Genomic DNA, 24,764 nt, shown 5'->3' on the forward strand with positions numbered 1-24,764 from the left:
ATTGGGTTTGACACTCTTACTTATCGAAAGGACTACGATTGATACCCTATACTTGTGGGTCATCATACAACAACTCGCAACCAAGATCAACATCAACAAGCAACCCGTGATATTCAACATTGGAGATCTTGTTGGGTTACACCTTCGCAAGGAACGCTTCCCCAACGAGCACGAGTCCAAGCTACTACCCCGCACCGAGGGACCCTTCAAGGTGCTTGCATGCTACAACAACAACACCTACAAGATCTACATTCCACGCGACAAGGACAACATGAATGATCTATCCCCCTTCCATGGTGATGAGGTTTTCGATCCGAGGTCAGATCTTTCCCAAGGGGGGAGATGACACGGAGCATCCTATGGTCATTCCCATGGACCCACCTACGTCCCCCCAGGTGCCAAGTGGACCAATGACTCTCCTTAGTGATATTCCGTATGACCCACATCAGACATGGTTACTACCTAAAGCCAGAATGCTATGTGTTCTTAGGTACCAATAACACCCTCCCGGAGATGCTCGTGATGATGGACAAGTCCTCAAGTACACGGACAAAGGAGCACGACAAGAGGAACCGGAGAAAGGCTATAGGACCCGGACATCCGGCCCCTAGCCTAGACATACGGCCCCTGGAGATGTCAAACCCATCAACCAGCCAGACGCCAAGCACCTACAGGCACCGGACACCCGTCCCAGCCCGGACATCCGGCCAGACCCCCGGAAATCCGGCTACACCCTATCTAGAGAGCAACTGAAATCGGCTGAAACCGGCCCGGACATCCAGCCTGATGCGAAGGCCCAGACATACGGCCCTTGTCTGCACACTGTGAATGGGCCACCGACCCATGTACCCCTCCAACTCGTCCCAACTTGTACCAACACTTATATAGACCTCTCCCCTCTCCATCTAGGGTTAGCAAAGGATTAGCTCATTGAGATAGAGCTTTGCTCATCCACTTACCCCTACTCCCATGGAAATCAAGGCCCCCATGTGAGAAGATCCCCCAAGTGGATTCAAGACCCCTTCAAGGGAAGATTCTCCTAGGATTCAAGACCCGTTCATGGGATGAACTAGCTACCATTTGTATCTTCCCTTGTTGACTTTGGATCGTGTATCTCTCCGTGTGTATGTGGATTTAGCACATGTGTGATTGTGTCTTATCCATTTGAGTGATTTCCCTCTTGTGTTCTTCGTGTTTTCCCCGTTTCCCCTCGAAATCATGAAAGATTGACACCATTAGGGTTCCACCCTACATCAACAATGCTAACGAACGCGAAAAGCTGGCCGGGGACGAAGATGTCACCACAGTCGGTGTCGCAGTTGATCTGTAGAGGAGCCATCGATCCTTCTTCGATCACACAACAGAACTCTGAATGAAAGCACGGTACTAAAACCGGAAGACCTCAAGGAGGGGGTCCCGAGCTGTGGATCTCGGATCTATGGGTAACAGGAGACGAAGGGGACAATATTTACCCACGTCTGGGCCCTCTCAAAGAGGTAATACCCTACGTACTGCTTTGATTGTATTGATGATGATGTATTGAGTACAAGCTTGATCTACCTCGCTATCATAAGTTGTGTTCTAACCCTAAGGCTATATATGGTTGTAATTGTGCACATGTTCTCTATGGACTAAACCCCTAAGTTTATATAGACACTGGGGTACCTAGGGTTACACATGTTGGTTGCCAATCTAGGGATTCACATGCCCGTGGCCGATGCAGTCTTGGGAGTACACGTCAAGTCTTCGTCAGAGTCCACCTTGATCACGCTGAAGTGCGAGGCTTTCGGAGTCCTTCCTTGTGAAGTACGATGGGCCGTAAGCTCTGCCCATGGACTATGGACCAACTAGGTTGGTACCCCCTAGTCCAGGACACCGTTGATAACCCACAAGTATATGGGATCAGTTTTAGCCTCTATCAATAAGTAAGAGTGTCGAACCCAACGAGGAGCTAAAGGTAGAACAAATATTCCCTCAAGTTCTATCGACCACCGATACAACTCTATGCACGCTTAACGTTCGCTTTACCTAGAAAAGGTATGAAAGTAGAAGTACTTTGTAGGTGCGATAGGATAGGTTTGCAAGATAATAAAGAGTGCGTAAATAAAATATAGGGGCTGTTTAGATAAAGACACAACTAAGTTAGTTTTAGTAGAGAGCTTTTTGTCACAAGAAAGTTATTTGTCCCCAGGCAATCGATAACTAGATCGCTAATCATTATTGCAATTTTATATGAGGGAGAGGCATAAGCTAACATACTTTCTCTCCTTGGATCGTATGCACTTATGATTGGAACTCTAGCAAACATTCGTAACTACTAAAGATCATTAAGGTAAAAGCCAACCATAGCATTGAAGTATCAAGTCCTCTTTATTCCCATACTCAAACAACCTACTTACTCAGGTCTGTGCTTCTGTCACTCACGCCACCCTCCATAAGCAAATCATGAACATATTGCAAACCCTACAGCGGGGATCCCTCATGCTTGTGCGACACGGAGAGCACCATAGGACAGCACCGATAATAAAACATGCAACTCAAACCAATCACGATCATCAATCAACCCATATGACAAAACGGATCTACTCAAACGTCGTAGGATAGCCATACATCATTGGGAAATAATATATAGTGTTGAGCACCATGTTTAAGTAGAGATTGCAGCAGGGAGAAGAGGTGTTACATCTCTACATAAAGGGGGAGAGAGTTGGTGATGACGACGGTGAAGTTGTTGGTGTAGATCACCGGCACGATGGTGGCCCTGGCGGTGTTCTGGCGCCACCAGGAGAGAGCCACACTCCTTCTTCTTCTTCCTTGGCCTCCCCCTAGATGGGAGGAGGGTTTCCCCTATGGTCCTTGGCATCCATGGCCACGGAGGGGCGGGAGCCCCTCCGATATTTGATCTCTCTCTTTGTTTTCTTTTGTTTTTGCGCTCCCTGTTTCTGGCCTTTCACCGTTTCTTAAATTCCCGGAAATCTATAACTCCGATTGGGCTGAAATTTTAACACCATTTTTATCCAGATATTAGATTTCTTGCACCAGAAGAAGGGCACCAACCATCTTACGGGGTGGCCACAAGGACCCAGGGCGCGCCCCTCACCCTTGTGGGCCCCTCGGGCATTGTCTCGCGTTGATTCCACTTCCCAAAATTCACATATATTCCAAAAAATCTCCGTAAGTTTTTATCCCGTTTAGACTCTGTTTGATATGGATTTTCTGCGAAACAAAAAATATGCAACAAACAGGAACTGGCACTGGGAACTGGATCAATATGTTAGTCCAATAAAATCATATAAATTGTTGCCCAAAGTATGTAAAGTTGTAAAATATTGGCATGGAACAATAAAAAATTATAGATACAACAGAGACGTATCAGCATTCCCAAGCTTAAATCTTGCTCATCCTCGAGTAGGTAAATGATAAAAAGGATAATTTTTGATGTGGAATGTTGCCTAGCATAATCTTGATCTTATAATCTAATCATGGCATGAATATTAAGACACAAGTGATTCAAAGCAATAGTCTATCATTTGACATAAAGACAACAATACTTCAAGCATACTAATAAAGCAATCATGTCTTTCTCAAAATAACATGGCCAAATAAAGTTATCCCTACAAAATCGTGTAGTCTGGCTATGCTCCATCTTCATCACACAAAGTATTTCATCATGCACAACCCCGGTGACAAGCCAAGCAATTGTTTCATACTTTTAATGTTCTCAAGCCTTTTCAACTTTCACCAAATACATGAGCGTGAGCCATGGATATAGCACTATAGGTAGAATATAATATGATGGTGGAGGTTGTGTGGAGAAGACAAAAAGGAAGAAAGTCTCACATTGACGCGGTTAATCAACAAGCTATGGAGATGCCCATCAATTGATGTCAATGTGAGGAGTAGGGATTGCCATGCAACGGATGCACTAGAACTATAAGTGTATGAAAGCTAACAAATGAAACTAAGTGGGTGTGCATCCAACTTGCTTGCTCATGAAGACCTTGGGCATTTGAGGAATCCCATCATCAGAATATACAAGCCAAGTTCTATAATGAAGATTCCCACTAGTATATGAAAGTGGTAACTCAAGAGACTCTCTATATGAAGAACATGGTGCTACTCTGAAGCACAAGTGTTGTAAAAGGATAGTAGCATTGCCCCTTCTCTCTTTTCTCTCATTTTTTGGTAGGCTTCTTTGGCCTTTTTTGTGGGCTTCTTTGGCCTCTTTTAGTTTTTTTAAAGTCCGGAGACTCATCCCAACTTGTGAGGGAATCATAGCTTCCATCATCCTTTCTCACATGGAACAATGCTCTAATAATGATGATCATCACACTCTTATTTACTTACAAATCAATATTACAACTCGATATCTAGAACAACATGACTCTACATGAATGCCTCTGGCAGTGTACAAGGATGTGCAATGATCTAGCATAGCAAATATATCAAAAAAATGGGCAAGCCATGAAAATACCATGCTAGCTATCTTATGATCATACAAAGCAATATGACAATGAATGCTCAAGTCATGTATATGATGATGATGGAAGTTGCATGGCAATATAACTCGGAATGGCTATGGAAATGCCATGATAGGTAGGTATGGTGGTTGTTCTGAAGAAGATATAAGGATGCTTATGTGTGATAGAGCGTATCATATCATGGGGTTTGGATGCACCGGCGAACTTTGCACCGACTCTCGAGGTGAGAAAGGGCAATGCATAGTACTGAAGAGGCTAGCAATGGTGGAAGGGTGAGAGTGCGTATAATCCATGGACTCAACATTATTCATAAAGAACTCACATACTTATTGCAAAAATTTATTAGCTATCAAAACAAAGTACTACACGCATGCCCCTATGGGGATAGATTGGTAGGAAAAGACCATCACTCATCCCCGACCGCCACTCATAAGGAAGACAATCAAAAACAAATCATGCTCCGACTTCGTCACATAACGGTTCGCCATACGTGCATGCTTCGGGAATCACAAACCTTAACACAAGTATTTCTACCAGTCCACAATTACTCACAAGCATGACTCTAATATCACCATCTTTATATCGCAAAACTATTGCAAGGAATCAAACATATCATATCCAGTGATCTACAAGTTTTATGTAGGACTTTATGACTAACCATGTGAATGATCAATTCCTGATGACTCTCTAAATAGATATAAGTGAAGCAAGAGATTTTAATTCTTTCTACAAAAGATATGCCCACGCTCTAACAAATATAAGGGAAGCAAAAGAGCATTCTACAAATGGTGGTTTCCTATGCATAGAGAAACAGACAATCCAAACTTCAAATGATATAAGCAAAGCACATGAAGCATTCTATAAAGCTATATTCAAACGATATAAGTGAAGTGCATGAAGCACTCTATAAATCAACCAAGGACTATCTCATACCAGCATGGTGCATTATTAAAAATAAAAATAAAAAGTACACGATGCTCCAAGATTTACGCATGTCATGTGATGAATAAAAATATAGCTCCAAGTAAAATTACCGATGATCGTTGGAAGAAAGAGGGGATGCCTTCCAGACAAGTTTCTGTTTTTTCCACTGCACATACCAAACAAGCAATCTAATCATCTTAAAGGCAAATATTGGCACATTATTTTTATAATACAATGGATTTCTACAAGGGGATAAATATTTGTGTTGAAAAGTTTCTATAATCAAGGTTCACAAAGTTTCCATGGGCATGAACAAAGTTCAAGGACGTCCCCCACTTCAATGATGTTCGTCTTTCTCACTTTCACTTTTCTTTTTGAAAAGTTTTAGGTTCCCCTCTATATATATTTTTTAAACTTTATAAAAGCACACAACAGAAATAAATGAATCTCTAAAACTTCTGGGTTGTCTCCTTGGCAGCGCTTTCTTTAAAGCCATTAAGCTAGGCATATAGTGCTCAAGTAATGGATCCACCCGGATCCCAAGGTATATCAAAGCCAATTTTAATTAACAACAATTTGTAATTTAGTAGTGAGCACAAAGTAATATATACCATGCAACAATGAAGTCTAACTCTCTTCCTATGCATCGACATGTCATAAAAGAACAATTCTTGCACATGAAGTAAAGGCCAATGCATAGTATAAACAATTTCTTGCAATTTTATCGTATTGGAAACATAGAGTGGCGGAGATGTAGTTCCTCTCTCATAATAATTGCAAGTAGGAGAAGCAAGCACATGCATATTATATTTATCAAATCGTCATGTGCAATAGTAGAACGCAACCCATCAATATAGTCCTTAATAAGTGCAAACTTCTCCGATATAGTGTAGTTGGGAGAATTCAAAAAGATAATAGGACTATCATGTGTAGGTGCAATAGAAACAATTTCATTCTTAACATAAGGAACTATAGAAAGTTCATCTCCATAAGCATAATTCAAATTGGCATCATGGCCACTAGCATAGCAAGCATCAAGTTCATCAAAAAGGGATATTTCAAACGAATCAAAGGGATCATAGCAATCATCGTTCGGTAAGCATGAAGGGAAATTAAACAATGTATGAGTCCAAGAGTTACTCTCATTAGAAGGTGGGCATGGGTAGCTAATCCGCTCTTCCTCCTTTTGTTCTTCTCTCTCCTCGTCATCTTTTTCATCTCATGAGCTCACAATGTCATCAATTTCTTCTTCCATAGATTCCTGCAAAATATTAGTATCTTTTTGGACATCGGAGACTTTCTCAATAAACACATCAATATCGGAATTATATTCATAATCCTCATACCAATATTTAAGTATAGCAAAATTTCCAGGCCTATAAACATCATCATCAAAAGCTTCATACTTTTAAAACAAAGATTCAATTTCATAAGCACCCTTAAAAGCAACAAATTCTTCTATTCGTTCCACATCATAGTAATCGTATATACCATTAGCATAAGAAGCCAAGGTTTTATTCTAATTAAATTTACATGAAAAGGGAAGGTGTGGAACCTTCAACTTAGAGCAACAAGTATAATCATATATCAAGCATAAATTCTGAGCATACCAATGCAATATATGAGTTTGATCCCATAATAGTAACCCTTTTTGAGTCAAGCGATAATCCCTAAAGTATTCACATTGATCCAACGTGTCTCCCATTATATAATTGAGTGGGGTTTTCTCAGGATTATTAAAGTAGTGCACAATATCTTTCACATAATGAGCATCAAGGGTTTTAGGAGGTTCCCCATCTCCATGGGTAGCCAGTAAACCTATTTTTTGGTATTTTGTGGTTCCATATCCATAAAATATAGAGAACAACTTAGAACATCAAATAAATTCTACTTAGTGATAAAGCAAAGAAGCACAGACGAGAATATTCACCCCACACTATTGCTCCCCGGCAACGGCACTAGAAAAAGGTCTTGATAACCCAAAAGTATAGGGGATCAGTTGTAGCCTCTTTCGATAAGTAAGAGTGTCAAACCCAACGAGGAGATAAAGGTAGAACAAATATTCCCTCAAGTTCTATCGACCACCGATACAACTCTACGCACGCTTAACGTTCGCTTTACCTAGAACAAGTATGAAACTAGAAGTACTTTGTAGGTGTGATAGGATAGGTTTGCAAGATAATAAAGAGCGCGTAAATAAAATCTAGGGGATGTTTAGATAAAGACACAACTAAGTTAGTTTTAATATAGAGCTTTTTGTCACAATAAAATTATTTGTCCCTAGGCAATCGATAACTAGAGTGGTAATCATTATTGCAATTTTATATGAGGGAGAGGCATAAGCTAACATACTTTCTCTCCTTGGATCATATGCACTTATGATTGGAACTCTAGCAAACATCCGTAACTACTAAAGATCATTAAGGTAAAACCAAACCATAGCATTAAAGTATCAAGTCCTCTTTATTCCCATACGCAAACAACCAACTTACTCGGGTTTGTGCTTCTGTCACTCACGCCACCCACCATAAGCAAATCATGAACATATTGCAAAACCTACAGTGGGGATCCCTCACGCTTGGGCGACACGGAGAGCACCATAGGGAAGCACCAATAATAAAACATGCAACTAAAACCAATCACGATCATCAATCAACCCATAGGACAAAATAGATCTACTCAAATGTCATAGGATAGCCATACATCATTGGGAAATAATATATAGCGTTGAGCACCATGTTTAAGTAGAGATCACAGCAGGGAGAAGAGGTGAGGGAGTCCTGGATTAGGGGATGTTCGGGTAGCCGGACTATACCTTCAGCCGGACTCCTGGACTATGAAGATACAAGATTGAAGACTTCGTCCCGTGTCCGGATGGGACTTTCCTTGGCGTGGAAGTCAAGCTTGGTGATGCGGATATTCAAGATCTCCTACCATTGTAACCGACTCTATGTAACCCTAACCCTATCCGGTGTCTATATAAACCGGAGGGTTGTAGTCCGTAGGCAATCAACTCCATACACAACAATCATACCATAGGCTAGCTTCTAGGGTTTAGCCTCCTTGATCTTGTGGTAGATCTACTCTTGTACTACCCATATCATCAATATTAATCAAGCAGGATGTAGGGTTTTACCTCCATCAAGAGGGCCCGAACCTGGGTAAAACATCGTGTTCCCTGCCTCCTGTTACCATCCGGCCTAGACGCACAGTTCGGGACCCACTACCCGAGATCCGCCGGTTTTGACACCGACATTGGTGCTTTCATTGAGAGTTCCTCTGTGTCGTCGCCTTTAGGCCCGATGGCTCCTTTGATCATCAACAACGATGCAGTCCAGGGTGAGACTTTGCTACCCGGAAGATCTTCGTCTTCGGCGGCTTCGCTCTGCGGGCCAATTCGCTCGGCCACCTGGAGCAGATCGAAAGCTACGCCCCTGGCCACCAGGTCAGGTTTGGAAGCCTAAACTACACGGCTGACATCCACGGGGACTTGATCTTCGACGGATTCGAGCCACAGCCAAGCGCGCCGCACTGTCTCGATGGGCATGATATAGCTCTGCCGCCGAACAGCGCCTTGGAGGCCGCATACGCATCGGTTTCGACCATTGATTCGAAGCCTACTGCTCCAATCGAGGATCAGTGGTTGGACGCTGCCTCAGGGGCTGCGATCTCAGAGGCGATCGAGCCGAACGCTAGCCCTGCACTCTGCACTACCCGTGACTCCGAGGATCCGGACTCTTCCCCGGACTCTGAACCCCCCGCGCCCCTGCCAATCGAATCCGATTGGGCGCCGATAATGGAGTTCACCGCCGCAGACATCTTTCAGCATTCGCCATTTGGTGACATCCTGAATTCTCTTAAGTCTCTCTCTTTATCAGGAGAGCCCTGGCCGGACTACGGTCAGCGAGGGTGGAATACGGACGATGAGGAAATTCAAAGCCCACCCACCACCCACTTTGTAGCCACTGTCGACGATCTAACCGACATGCTTGACTTCAGCTCCGAAGGCATCGACGGCATGGACGACGATGTAGGAGACGAACAGGAACCAGCACCTGTAGGGCGCTGGAAGGCCACCTCGTCGTATGACATATATATGGTGGACACTCCAAAAGATGGAGATGGCGATGGAATAGTGGGGGATGACGCCCCCAAGAAACAGCCAAAGCGTCGGCGTCAGCGGCGCCGCTCTAAATCCCACCAAAACAAAAACGGTGATTCCGGCACGGGAGATAATACTACCCCGGATAGTGCCGAAGAACACCCACCTCAGCAAGATTCGGCACAGGAAGATGGAGAAGCCAGCCCTCATGAGAGAGCGGCAGACCGAGAGGCAAGCCTCCCTCCAAAGACGAGGCAAGCCTCGATGACGACGAATTCGTCATACCATCAGACCCCACCGAACAAGAGCGTTTTAAACGCAGGCTTTTAGCCACGGCAAGCAGCCTCAAGAAAAAGCAGCAACAACTTAGAGCTGCCCAAGATTTGCTAGCTGATAGATGGACTGAAGTCCTTGCGGCCGAAGAGTATAAACTCGAACGCCCCTCCAAGAGTTACCCGAAGCGCAGGCCGCTACCCCGATCAGAGGAGGAAGCACCTACATCACCAGTGCATGACATGGCAGACCGGCCACCTCGCGGCCGCGACAGAGAGGCCTCTCGGCCCTCCACCCAAGCCATGCCCCGAAGCCGCTCAACTAAGGCACGGGAAAATGCGCCCGACCTGCGAGACATACTGGAGGATAAGGCAAGACAAACAAGATCGATCTACGGATCGTGCAGGCGCCCTAGGCATGTGACAATGATCTTCACTCCGGATACAACAAATCCGGCCGGGCCGAACACAACAGACATAGCTCTTCCGAGCTGCATCGTGATATAGCCCAGTACAGAGGCGCCGCACAGCTGCTATGCTTCACGAATGAAGTAATGGATCATAAAATCCCAGAGGGTTTCAAACCCGTAAACATCGAATCATACGATGGCACAACAGACCCGGCGGTATGGATCGAGGATTATCTCCTTCACATCCACATGGCACGCGGCGATGATCTACACGCCATCAAATACCTCCCGCTCAAACTTAAAGGACGGGCCCGGCATTGGCTTAACAGCTTGCCAGCAGACTCAATCGGTTCTTGGGAGGACCTGGAAGCCGCATTCCTCGACAACTTCCAGGGCACTTACGTGCGACCGCCAGATGCCGACGACTTAAGCCACATAATTCAGCAGCCAGGGGAATCGGCCAGACAATTCTGGACACGGTTCCTAACAAAGAAAAACCAGATAGTCGACTGTCCGGACGCAGAGGCCCTAGCAGCCTTCAAGCATAACATCCGCGACGAGTGGCTTGCCCGGCACCTGGGACAGGAAAAGCCGAAATCCATGGCAGCCCTCACGACACTCATGACCTGCTTTTGCACGGGAGAAGACAGCTGGCTAGCTCGCAGTAACAACTTATCAAAGAACCCTGGTAATTCGGATACCAAGGACAAAAGTGGCAGGACACGTCGGAATAAGCAAAAATGCCACATTAACAACGACAGCAATGAAGACACGGCAGTCAATGCCGGATTCAAAGGCTATAAATCCGGTCAGCGGAAAAATCCATTCAAAAAGAATACTCAGGGCCCGTCCAGTTTGGACCGAATACTCGATCGCTTGTGCCAGATACATGGCACCCCCGAAAGGCCAGCCAATCACACTAACAGGGATTGTTGGGTGTTCAAGCAGGCAGGCAAGTTAAGGGCCGAAAACAGAGACAAGGGGCTGCACAGCGACGACGAGGAGCCCAAGCCGCCGAACAACAATGGACAGAAGGGCTTTCCCCCACAAGTGCGGACGGTGAACATGATATACGCAACCCACATTCCCAAGCGGGAGCGGAAGCGTGCTCTACGGGACGTATACGCGATGGAGCCAGTCGCCCCAAAGTTCAACCCATGGTCCTCCTGCCCGATCACTTTTGATCGAAGGGACCATCCCACTAGCATCCGTCATGGCGGCTTCGCCGCATTGGTTCTCGACCCAATCATCGACGGATTTCATCTCACAAGAGTCCTCATGGACGGCGGCAGTAGCCTGAACCTACTTTATCAGGATACAGTGCGGAAAATGGGCATACATCCCTCAAGGATTAAGCCCACAAGAACGACCTTTAAAGGCGTTATACCAGGTGTAGAAGCCAACTGTACAGGCTCAGTAACACTTGACGTGGTCTTCGGATCCCCGGACAATTTCCGAAGCAAAGAGTTAATCTTCGATATAGTCCCGTTTCGCAGTGGCCATCACGCCCTGCTCGGACGAACCGCATTTGCAAAATTCAATGCGGTGCCGCACTACGCATATCTCAAGCTCAAGATGTCAGGCCCTCGAGGAGTAATTACGGTCAACGGAAACACCGAATGCTCCCTCCGTACGGAGGAGCATACGGCGGCTCTCGCAGCGGAGGTACAAAGTAGCCTTCTCGGGCAATTCTCCAGTCTAGCCATTAAAAAGCCAGACACTGCCAAGCGCGCCCGGAGTAACCCACAGCAGGACCGCCTGGCACACTCTGAGCAAGCGTAGCAATGCGGCCCCAACCCCAGCTTTCGCGACATAGCGAAACCAGTACCTCGCGTACATAACTACGCCCTTGAAATACCATGGGCACAGGGGAAGGGGCACAATAACGGCACGCCCAAAATACGGCTTAAAACGTACTAGGGGCTGCCGGATTCTTTTTTTAATTTTTTCTTACTTTCAGGACTCCATACTTCGGACGACCTGTTCGGCAATTCGACTGCCGCACAAACGATGCAAGATCCAGGGAGGCAGACAAGCCATGCCGCATTATGGAACTCCCAGGTGGTCTCTATTACGAGTGGTATACCTGTTTTAAATACAATTCCGCAGCCTGCCCCTGGTCAGGACATACTGAATAGTCCAATATCTTTTGTTTACCGCACTATTTGTATCGTTCGGCTCTGATAAATAGCCTCTCTATAAACAATGCATAGCTTTTGTCTATTTTCTGCATTACTCTCTTTTATATATGTTCATTAATGACATGTTGCACCCGTACACCGTGGTACGGCAAGTACTCCAGGGGCTTCAGTACCCTTTAAATATGGTGTGAGAAGTCCGTACACTTTCACAAGTGCGGCACCCCAAACTTATAGCACTATATGCATTGGCTCCGAATCATGATTTGGGTCAATAGTTGGGTTTGCCCGGCTCCTATGTTTTGGTGCCTTACGTTCCGCTATATCGACTAAGGTAGCACTAGGAGAACCACTGCGATTGTGCCCCGGTTGAGTTGGGTTAAGCACCTTAGTGGAGAAAGCTAAAACTGACTGTCATGATGAGGCGAGAGACCGGTCGTTGTTCGAGAGGTTTTTCGAGTCCCTAAAGACTTATGCCGCTTCGAGCGAGGAGCCAGATTTGTCCGGCCAAGGCGTGGATAGCGCCCCGAACTCGGTCTTCCGAACTAGGGGCTTCGCCGAAATTTAAAATTATAAAGTTCTATGGCTAAGTGAGAGTGTTCAAGCATTATAGTTCGATTGCCTGGTTCGTTGTGCTGAGCGCCTCCCTCGAAGGACCCAACTATGGGAAAAAGAGCGCTCAGGTTTATCACGAACACCCCAGCACTAGTGGCATGGGGGCAGAAGCCGACGACTGGCCATCTCTCAATTTTTTGATAAACAGTCGCACAGAAAATAATATTTTAAATTCAACAAGCATTGCTTAAGCGCACATGAACAAGTTTTCAGTGCACAGGATAAAAACGAGCGAGTTTATTCAAAAATTACATCCTTGGTACATTCATCCGCCACAAGGCGGGCACCCGCAAGAACATCCTTGTAATAGTTCTCGGGCTTGCGATGCTCCTTCCCCGGCGGTGGCCCGTCCTTCACAAGCTTCTCACCGTCCAGCTTACCCCAGTGCACCTTTGCACGGGCAAGGGCCCGACGGGCACCTTCGATACAGACGGAGCACTTGATGACCTCGAGCCTCAGACAAGCCTCCACCAGCTGCCGCACCAGCCCGAAGTAGCTCCCAGGCAGGGCCTCTCCAGGCCACAGCCGAACTATGAAGCCCTTCATGGCCTGTTCGGCTGCCTTGTGGAGCTCGACCAGCTGTTTTAGCTGGTCGCTCAAGGGCACAGGGTGTCCGGCCTCAGCATACTGAGACCAGAACACCTTCTCCGTCGAGCTGCCCTCTTCAGCTCGGTAGAATGCAGCAGCGGCGAATACGCTGTGGGGAAGATCTGCGAATGCCCCTGGAGAACTCCGTATTCGGGTAAGTAACAAATAGTTTACTTTTATATTTCTGCTTTGCATAAAGAATGCCTTACCCGCTGCTATCTTCTTCATCTCCTCCAACTCTTGGAGGGCCTTTTGGGCTTCGGCCTTGGCAGACTTGGCAGTCTCAAGGGCCGTCGCGAGCTCGGACGCTTGGGTCTTTGACTCAAGCTCCAAACTCTTATGTTTTTTCATGAGAGCCTGAAGCTCTTGCTACACCTTGCTGACCTGAGCCCCAAGTTTCTCTCGCTCGGTGCGCTCCACGGCCATTTTCTTTTCGGCCTCGGACAGCGCTTGCTTGAGGGTCGCCACCTCAGTCGTGGCCCCTATAATAAGCAGTGCAATCCTGTTATTTTTTGCAATCACGCCTCTCTATAGGCACTTTTTCTGTAAGGTATTTCCTACCTTCTTTTTCCTCGAGCTGCCGCTTGGCAAGGCCGAGCTCTTGCTCGGTCCGCTTGAGGTCCTGTTTCAGGACACCCACCTCCACAGTCAGTGTGGCAGTGGATAGCAGTGAAGCCTGCACACGCATATTGACTCTTTATTGTTAGACTCCTGCGAAATTTACTAGATCCTCTATTCGGCTTTTATTTCCGAACGCCAAACAGAGCATCAGGGGCTACTGCCTATGCGGTACTATTTTTATATATTTTTACTTACCTCGAAGCCTGTTAGAAGGCTAGCGCAAGCTTCAGTCAGTCCGCTCTTGGCAGACTGAACCTTCTGGATCACCGTACTCATAATAGTACGGTGCTCCTCGTCGATGGAGGCGCCGTCAAGCACCTCAAGCAGATTGTCCGGCACCTCCGGTTGGACGGAGGCCGCCGGCTCAGAAGGCTTGCTCCTCTTGGAAGGAGTTCGCCTACCGCGGTCCGGAACTGTTGAAGATTCCGGCGCGGTGTCCGGCACAAAGCCGGACTTGGAGCCCTGGGGGGTCTTGTCCCCTTTACTCCTGGGGTCCGGGAGGTCGCCTTGCGGCTCCTCCAAGACCACCTCCTCCTGCCCCGGAGCTCGTTGCGACGCCACTTCGGCGTCGTCCGCAGTGCGGGGGGAGACAGCGGGCGGAACTGAGTTCACGTCCGATGAAGCCAGGGAGCCGCTCGACGACTTGTTGAGTTCGGCCCGGGGCGAGCTGCATAATTATGTTCGACATTAGGGAAAGCTGTGCGACAAAGGAACGTCATGAGTTACTCTGATATCCGAATACTTACGATTTCGCCGGACGCTTGGCCCTATCTGGCCACTCCTCTTCGTCCTCTTCGGCGTCGGGGGAGTAGTTCGGCGGAGGGGTCTTCCTCTTCCTGGACCCTTCGGCCTCCCCCGTTGGGGCGGCCTTCCTTTTCTTTCCTCCCCCTGCTGGAGGGGGAGAGTTTTCTTCTTCCTCCTCCTCGTTCTCATGGGAGGAGAGCGTCTCGGGCTCGTCGGATGACGAGTCCGACACCACCACATTACGGGCACTCTTTCGAGTCCCCGTGGCCTTCTTCTTCTTGGCCTTCTTCTCCGGCACCACATAAGGCGCCCGAACCAGCAGCTTCACTAGGAGAGCAGGGGATGGGTCTTCGGGCAAGGGAGCCAGACAGGTAATCGATCCGGACTGCGCCTGCCAAGCCTGTCAAAGGTGAGGGAGTTTAGATCCCGCATAAAGTCAGACTATGAAAAAACTTAACATCCTGTAAAAGGTGAAAATAGCTTACCTCGCTAGCGTGACGCCGCGAGCTGTATCCGCGGTCCTCGGAAGCGGATGTGGGAGCCTCGGCGCCTTTGGTTAGCACCTTCTAGACGTCTTCATACGTCGTGTCGAAGAGCCTGTTAAGGGTTTGGTGCTGCGCCGGGTCAAACTCCCACAGATTAAAGTCCCGTTGTTGACACGGGAGGATCCGGCGGACGAGCATAACCTGGACTACATTGACGAGCTTGATCGGCTTGCTCACCAGGGACTGGATGCATGTCTGCAGTCCGGTCACCTCTTTTTCGTCGCCCCATGACAGGCCCGTCTCTTTCCAGGACATAAGCCGCGTGGGGGGTCCGGATCGGAACTCGGGGGCTGCGATCCATTTCGGATCGCGCGGCTCGGTGATGTAAAACCACCACGATTGCCACCCCTTCAGGGTCTCCACGAAGGAGCCCTCGAGCCATAGGACATTGGCCATCTTGCCCGCCATGGCGCCTCCGCACTCCGCCTGGCTGCCGCGCACCACCTTGGGCTTGACGTTGAAGGTCTTGAGCCAGAGGCCGAAATGGGGGCGGATGCGGAGGAAAGCCTCGCACACGACGATAAACGCCGAGATGTTGAGGATGAAGTTCGGGGCCAGATCGTGGAAATCCAGGCCATAGTAAAACATGAGCCCCTGGACAAATGGGTGGAGTGGAAAACCCAGTCCACGGAGGAAGTGGGGAAGGAATACTACCCTCTCATGGGGCCTTGGGGTGGGGAGAAGCTGCCCCTCCTCGGGAAGTCGGTGCGCGATGTCTTTGGACAAGTATCCAGCCTTCCTTAGATTTTTGACATGGCCCTCCGTGACGGAGGAGACCATCCACTTGCCTCCCGCTCCGGACATTGCTGGAGAAGGTTGAGGTGGGAAGTGCGGGCTTGGGCGCTGGAGCTCGAGTGCGCAGGAGATGGATAGGCAAAGGAGGAAGAAGGCATAGGTAAAAAGGTGGATCCTTATCCCCTTATATGGGCGGATGCGGTTGTGCGTCCCCACCTGCCTGGTAAAACTCGCTTGCCTCCCAAGCGCCGTGATAAGTGGCACGATTGGATTACCCACATCCGTATTGATGAGAATCCCATAAAGGGGGTACACGATCTCTGCTTTGACAAGGCGTGCCAAGGAAACCGCCTTGCAAAACATGCTGAGGTGGAAAAGTAAAAACAATTCGAGTAAAGGACTTGGCTGTAGTGTGACGACGCACTGCGGAATACGTCAGCAGATTTGATTTGTGTTAATATTATTCTCTCTATGGCAATATGTGGAAGCTTATTTTGCAAAGCCGGACACTACTCTTGGTGTTTACAATCTTCTATGAAGGACTTGGAGGAGGAACCCGCCTTGCAATGCCGAAGACAATTTGCGCGCCGGACTCGTCGTCATTGAAGCTTGGTTCAGGGGCTACTGAGGGAGTCCTGGATTAGGGGGTGTTCGGGTAGCCGGACTATACCTTCAGCCGGACTCCTGGACTATGAAGATACAAGATTGAAGACTTCGTCCCGTGTCCGGATGGGACTTTCCTTGGCGTGGAAGGCAAGCTTGGCGATGCGGATATTCAAGATCTCCTACCATTGTAACCGACTCTATGTAACCCTAACCATATCCAGTGTCTATATAAACCGGAGGGTTGTAGTCCGTAGGCAATCAACTCCATACACAACAATCATACCATAGGCTAGCTTCTAGGGTTTAGCCTCCTTGATCTCGTGGTAGATCTACTCTTGTACTACCCATATCATCAATATTAATCAAGCAGGACGTAGGGTTTTACCTCCATCAAGAGGGCCCGAACCTGGGTAAAACATCGTGTTCCCTGCCTCCTGTTACCATCCGGCCTAGACGCACAGTTCGGGACCCACTACCCAAGATCCGCCGGTTTTGACACCGACAAGAGGTGTTACACCACTGCATAGATTGGGAGAGAGTTGGTGATGATGGCAGTGAAGTTGTTGGTGTAGATCACCGGCACGATGATGGCCCCGTCGGCGTTCCAGCGCCATCGGGAGAGAGGGGGAGAGAGCCTCCCTCCTTCTTCTTCTTCTTCCTTGGCCTCCCCCTAGATGGGAGGAGGGTTTCCCCTCGGGTCCTTGTGTTGGGGAACGTAGTAATTTCAAAAATTTCCTACGCACACGCAAGATCATGGTGATGCATAGCAATGAGAGGGGAGAGTGTTGTCAATGTACCCTCGTAGACCGAAAGCGGAAGCGTTATGACAACGCGGTTGATGTAGTTGTACGTCTTCACGATCCAACTGGTCCAAGTACCGAACATACGGCACCTCAGAGTTCTGCACACGTTCAGCCTGATGACGTCCCTCGAACTCCGATCCAGCCGAGTGTTGAGGGAGAGTTTCGTCAGCACGACGGCGTGGTGACGATGATGATGTTCTATCGATGCAGGGCTTCGCCTAAGCACCGCTACGATATTATCGAGGTGGATTATGGTGGAGGGGGACACCGCACATGGCTAAGAGATCCAAGGGATCAATTGTTGTGTCTTTGGGGTGCCCCCTGCCCCCGTATATAAAGGAGTGGAGGAGGGGGAGGGCCGGCCCTCTCTATGGCGCGCCCTAGGGGAGTCCTCCCACCGGGAGTAGGATTCCCCCTTTCCTAGTAGAACTAGGAGCCCTTCCAAGTAGTAGGTGTTGGGGAACGTAGCAATTTCAAAAAATTCCTACGCACATGCAAGATCATGGTGATGCATAGCAATGAGAGGGGAGAGTGTTGTCCACGTACCCTCGTAGACCGAAAGCGGAAGCGTTAGCACAACGCGGTTGATGTAGTCATACGTCTTCACGATCCGACCGATCAAGTACCGAACGCACGGCACCTCCGAGTTCAGCACACGTTCAGCCCGATGACGTCCCTCTAACTCTGATCTAGCCGAGTGTTGAGGGAGAGTTTTGTCAGCACGACGGCGTGGTGACGATGTTGATGTTCTACCGATGCAGGGCTTCGCCTAAGCACCGCTACAGTATTATCGAGGTGGACTATGGTGGAGGGGGGCACCGCACACGGCTAAGAGACGATCAACTTGATCAACTTGTGTGTCTAGAGGTGCCCCCTGCCCCTGTATATAAAGGAGCAAGGGGGGAGGCGGCCGGCCTTGGAGGAGGGCGCGCCAAGGGGGGAGTCCTACTCCCACCGGGAGTAGGACTCCTCCTTTCCTTGTTGGAGTAGGAGTGAAGGAAAGAGGAGAGAGGGAGAAGGAAAAGGGGGCTGCACCCCTTGTCCAATTTGGACCAGAGGGGGGGGGGCCCAGGCCTCCTTCCTTTTGGCCTATCTCCTCTATTCTCGTATGGCCCAATAAGGCCCATATACTCCCCGGCGAATTCCTGTAACTCTCCGGTACTCCGAAAAATACACGAATCACTCGGAACCTTTCCGAAGTCCGAATATAGTCGTGCAATATATCGATCTTTACGTCTCGACCATTTCGAGACTCCTCGTCATGTCCCAGATCTCATCCGGGACTCCGAACTCCTTCGGTACATCAAAACATATGAACTCATAATATAACTGTCATCGTAGCGTTAAGCGTGCGGACCCTACGGGTTCGAGAACTATGTAGACATGACCGAGACACGTCTCCGGTCAATAACGAATAGCGGAACCTGGATGCTCATATTGGCTCCTACATATTCTACGAAGATCTTTATCGGTCAGACCGCATAACAATATACGTTGTTCCCTTTGTCATCGGTATGTTACTTGCCCGAGATTCGATCGCCGGCATCTCAATACCTAGTTCAATCTCATTAGCGGCAAGTCTCTTTACTCGTTTTGTAATACATCGTCTCGTAACTAACTCATTAGTTGCAATGCTTGCAAGGCTTAGGTGATGTGCATTACCGAGAGGGCCCAAAGATACCTCTCCGACAATCGGAGTGATAAATCATAATCTCAAAATACGCCAACCCAACAAGTACCTTCGGAGACACCCGTAGAGCACCTTTATAATCACCCAGTTATGTTGTGACGTTTGGTAGCACACAAAGTGTTCCTTCGGTAAACGGGAGTTGCATAATCTCATAGTCATAGGAACATGTATAAGTCATGAAGAAAGCAATAGCAACAAACTAAATGATCAAGTGCTAAGCTAACGGAATGGGTCAAGTTAATCACATCATTCTCCTAATGATGTGATCCCGTTAATCAAATGACAACTCATGTCTATGCTTAGGAAACATAACCATCTTTGATCAACAAGCTAGTCAAGTAGAGGCATACTAGTGACACTCTGTTTGTCTATGTATTCACACATGTATTATGTTTCCGGTTAATACAATTCTAGCATGAATAATAAACATTTATCATGATATAAGGAAGTAAATAATAACTTTATTATTGCCTCTAGGGCATATTTCCTTCAGTAGGAGTAGGAGGGAAGGAAAGGGAAGGGAAAAGGAGAAGGAAGGAAGGGGGTGCCCCCCTCCCTAGTCCAATTCGGACCAGCCCATGGGGAGGGGTGCGGCCACCCTTTAAGGCCTTTCTCTCCTTTCTCGTATGGGCCATTAAGGCCCAATACGAATTCCCGTAACTCCCCGGTACTCCCGAGAATACCCGAATCACTCAGAACCTTTCCGATGTCCGAATATAGTCGTCCAATATATCGATCTTTACGTCTCGGCCATTTCTAGACTCCTCGTCATGTCCCCGGTCTCATCCGGGACTCCGCTCTCCTTCGGTACATCAAAACACATAAACTCATAATATAACCGTCATCAAACTTTAAGCGTGCGGACCCTACGGGTTCGAGAACTATGTAGACATGACCGAGACACGTCTCCGGTCAATAACCAATACCGGAACCTGGATGCTCATATTGGCTCCTACATATTCTACGAATATCTTTATTGGTCAAACCGCATAACAACATACGTTGTTCCCTTTGTCATTGGTATGTTACTTGCCCGAGATTCGATCGTCGGTATCTCAATACCTAGTTCAATCTCGTTATCGGCAAGTCTCTTTAATCATTCCGTAATACATCATCCCGCAACTAACTCATTAGTTGCAATGCTTGCAAGGCTTATAGTGATGTGCATTACCGAGTGGGCCCAGAGATACCTCTCCGACAATCGGAGTGACAGATCCTAATCTCGAAATACGCCAACCCAACAAGTACCTTTGGAGACACCTGTAGAGCACCTTTATAATCACCCAGTTACATTGTGACATTTGGTGGCACACAAAGTGTTCCTCCGGTAAACGGGAGTTGCATAATCTTATAGTCATAGGAACATGTATAAGTCATGAAGAAAGCAATAGCAACAAACTAAACGATCGTGTGCTAAGCTAACGGAATGGGTCAAGTCAATCACATCATTCTCCTAATGATGTGATCCCGTTAATCAAATGACAACTCATGTCTATGCTTAGGAAACATAACCATCTTTGATCAACGAGCTAATCAAGTAGAGGTATACTAGTGACACTCTGTTTGTCTATGTATTCACACATGTATTATGTTTCCGGTTAATACAATTCTAGCATGAATAATAAACATTTATCATGATATAAGGAAATAAATAATAACTTTATTATTGCCTCTAGGGCATATTTCCTTCACCTTGGCCTCCATGATGGCGGAGGGGCGGGAGACGTATCAAGAAAATATGTAAAAGTTGTAAAATATTGGCATGGAACAATAGAAAATTATAGATACGACGGAGATGTGTCAACCGTCACCGTGCATCTCGCGGAAGCAAACCCGTGCCTCTCATAGAAGGAAAAAAATAAAACATGTTTTTTCCTTTCCAAGAGGCATGGTCGTGCCTCTCGTGGAAGCAAATATGTGTTTCTCGTGAAAGCAATCCCGTGCCTCTCGTGGAAGGAAAAAAACGCATTTTTTCTATTTTCTGAGAGGCACGACCGTGCCACTCACGAAAGCAAATCCGTGTCTCTCGTGGAAGTAACACAACGTCTTTTTTCCGTTTCCAAGAGGCACGGTCGTGCCTCTCACGGGAGCAAATCCGTGCCTCTCGAGAAAGCAAATCCATGGCTCTCGCGGAAGCAAAAAAAAGGAAAAATGTTCTAATTCAACCAAATGATTAATCGTTTCTGCAAGTCACCTCGAGAGATCAACACACATCCGGTGGGACTGATGCACCGCCCTGCAACCTTATCCTTTTCCTGGACCAAGTTGTCCTCTTCCTCTGGATCGCGGCATCGATCCCCTCTCTCTCCCCATTCCCCATGCAGCCTTGCTCTCTTCTCTCCCTGAGCACCCCCACTGTCCCTGACCTCTCCCACCCCTGGTTGGCGAGCTACTGCTGCTACAAGGGGCGTCGTTGCGCTATGATGGCTGCCACTCAACGAGGAGCCATAGCTGTGAGGGAAGCGATGGTGCGTATGGTGTGGGCGGCAGTGCGAGATCTTGCGGGTCTGCGTGGTAGTGGCCACCAAAGCTGCAGATGATGACGATGTCGGAGGTGGGTCGCCACTAGCCACACATGCTGCAATTGGGAGGCTGGGGAGAGGAGCAACATATCATCGGGCTGTCGGCGTCGTCGCGACAAAGGGACACTGGCACTCTGCTGCGTGTCAAGCGTGTGGTGGGGTGTCGTGGTCGGTGGCTCGTCGGTCTTTCAATGAGGCATTGCGAAGCCACCGGAGTTGCAACGTAGCATCACAAGGGAGCGCCGAGTTGCAATGTAGCATCACAGGGGACCGCCGTGCTGTATTTAACATCGCCAGGACTGGGCGGAGTTGCAATGAAGCATCGTCAGACCGCCGGTGTTGTGATGCAATATCGCCGGGGGCCGTCGGAGTTGCAATGAAGCCTCGTCGAGGTTGTAATGGAGCTTCGCCGAACATGTCTGTGCTGCGTTGAAGCCCCGCTGGAGTTGCAATGGAGCTTCGCCGGAGCCATCAGTGCTGCGTTGGAGCTCCGGCGGGGCTGCAATGGAGCTCGCCCGGGGTTACAATGGAGTTTCGCCGGAGCGTCAGCGTCAGTGCTGCGTTGGAGCTTTGCTGGGGCTGCAATGGAGCTCGCTGGACGCATCAATGCTGCATTGGAGCACCGCACGGGGCTGCAGTGGCACTATGTTGAAAGCTGTCATGCTACGCTGCTGGCGTAGCGTTGCTGTCATCAAACGGCACCAGGATGCAGATCAGATGGCTGAACGGGTGGATGACAGCTAATTTGTAGCAGCGGCAAAAAGAAAACCACATCTTTTCACGTAATTATTTTTGAATTTTTCCCCAAGAGCTAAGAAAGACCGTGGAAAAGCAAAAAAGCCAAAAAAACCGGAAACCCATCTAAAAAGCCGAAAACACGTGCGAAAAAATAAAAATAAAATCGGAAGGGAGCGCCCAGAGCATGACACATGACGGCGGCTAAGAGTACCCAAAGTTGATCCCAAAGTTGCAAAATATTACCCACCAATGCTACCTATAATTTCTTTTTGAGAAAATGCAGGGAGCCACTAGTTAACGAGTGCTCCTTTGGGAGCCTCGTAATGATCAGCGCCACTTGGCGCGCTCTCAGCCATTTGCCACGTGTCGTGTTCTGGTGCTCCCTTCGGATTTTTTATTTTTTGCACGTGTTTTCGGCTATTTAAACGGTTTTTTGGTTTTTTTCGATGTTTTGGTTTTCCACGGGTCTTCCTTAGCTTTTCGATAAAAAATCATTTTTTTTGCACGAAAAAACGTGTTTTTTTCCTTTCGCGAGAGTCACTGTTTTGCTTCCGCGAGAGGCATGGTTTTTCTTTCGCGAGAGTCACGGCCGTGCCTCTCGGAAACAAAAAAAAACGTGTTTTCTGTTTTTTCCCTTTCACGAGAGTCACGGTTTTGCTTCCATGAGAGGCACGGTTGTGCTTTCGCGTGAGTCACGGCCGTGTCTCTAGAAAACAGAAAAAAGCATTTTCTATTTTTTCCTTTTGCGAGAGACACGGTTTTGCTTCTGCGAGAGGCATGGTTGTGCTTTTGCGAGAGTCACGGCCGTCCCTCTCAGAAAAAAATATGTTTTCTGTTTTTTTTCCTTTCGTGAGTCATGGTTTTGCTTCCGCGAGAGATACAGGTGTGTTTTCGCGGGAGTCACAGTCGTGCCTCCCGGGGAACGAAAAAGTCACGGTTTTGCTTCCGTGAGAGGCACGGTTGTGATTTTGTGAGAGGCACGGGCATGCCTCTTTCGGGAAGGAAAAAAAATCCGTGCTCCCGGTTTGGTTTTTTTGTCTATTTTTTTCGTGAATTTTTTTTATTAAAACCTATCAACATGGGATCTAGTTTTAAAGATCTCGACACGAGGAATCCAATGATGAAAGCGGTTCGAGATTTGGATGCATAGTTTGAGAGATAAAACATTTTTAATAAACGGATCTTTGAAAAAAAAGAAAACTCTCAGGTTGCAACAAGTGGCGCACTGTGCACCACTTGTCGCAACCTGAGGAGTTGGAGTGATCTTTGTAACGAGTACTCCTCAACTAGTGATTTCGGAAAATGCCACCTATAAATGATAAAGAACGTTTCACAAAGGGGGAATCCCCCACCTGGGCCAGCCCATGCAGTAGGGACTTCCCCTACTGCTGCGCTCTGTGCGCTGGGAGAAGATGCAACGCCTCTGTTTGGGTCAGCCCATGTCAGGGCGGCCTTATTTCTAAATTTCGTTTTTTCTTTTTTTTGGTTTCTGTTTTCTACTTTAAATAATTGGGGACTTCAAAAAAGTTTTGAAAAAATAAAAAAAATGAGAATTTTAATTTTTTTAATAAATCATAAAATGTTTGTGAGTTTAAAAAATGTTCGCAATTTTATAAAAAATATTTGCTTATTCAAAAAATGTTTGGAAATACAAAAAATCATAATTGTTTCTAAAAATTTCGTGTATTAAATTTTTTAATGAAATTGAACAATATTTCGCCAATTCTAAAAATGTTTTTGAACGGAAAAATAACCTGAAAATTCAAAAACTATTTGTGACAAAATAGTTTATTCATTCATAAAATGCTCGCTGATTCCAAAAATGATCACGCATTTCAAAAATTGTTTGTTAAATAAAAAACAATATTATTAAATTTTAAAAATTGTTACACCAATTTTCAAAACAATGTTCGTCCATTCTAGAAATGTTCGCCGATTCAAAAAAATCGTTAAAAAATGTCCACAGTTTTTAAAAAATATTTGCAGATAGTGTAAAATGTTCATGAATTCAGAAACTGTTATTTTTTGGAAATGTTTGAAAATTTGTAAACGTGTTCATAAATTTGAAAAATGTTCATGATTTCAAATGTTCATGAGTTTAAAAAAACTGCTCATGATTTCAGAAAATTGAGAGTGGTACTGAGTATCGGTGATGCAGCAAAATGTGAACATGGCCATATTTGTTTTGAGACAATGAACATAGCCACTAAAGATTATGATTTTTTTTTTC

The sequence above is a fragment of the Triticum dicoccoides genome, chromosome 4A (assembly GCF_002162155.2).
Source record: "Triticum dicoccoides isolate Atlit2015 ecotype Zavitan chromosome 4A, WEW_v2.0, whole genome shotgun sequence".
NCBI classification, from domain to species: domain Eukaryota; kingdom Viridiplantae; phylum Streptophyta; class Magnoliopsida; order Poales; family Poaceae; genus Triticum; species Triticum dicoccoides.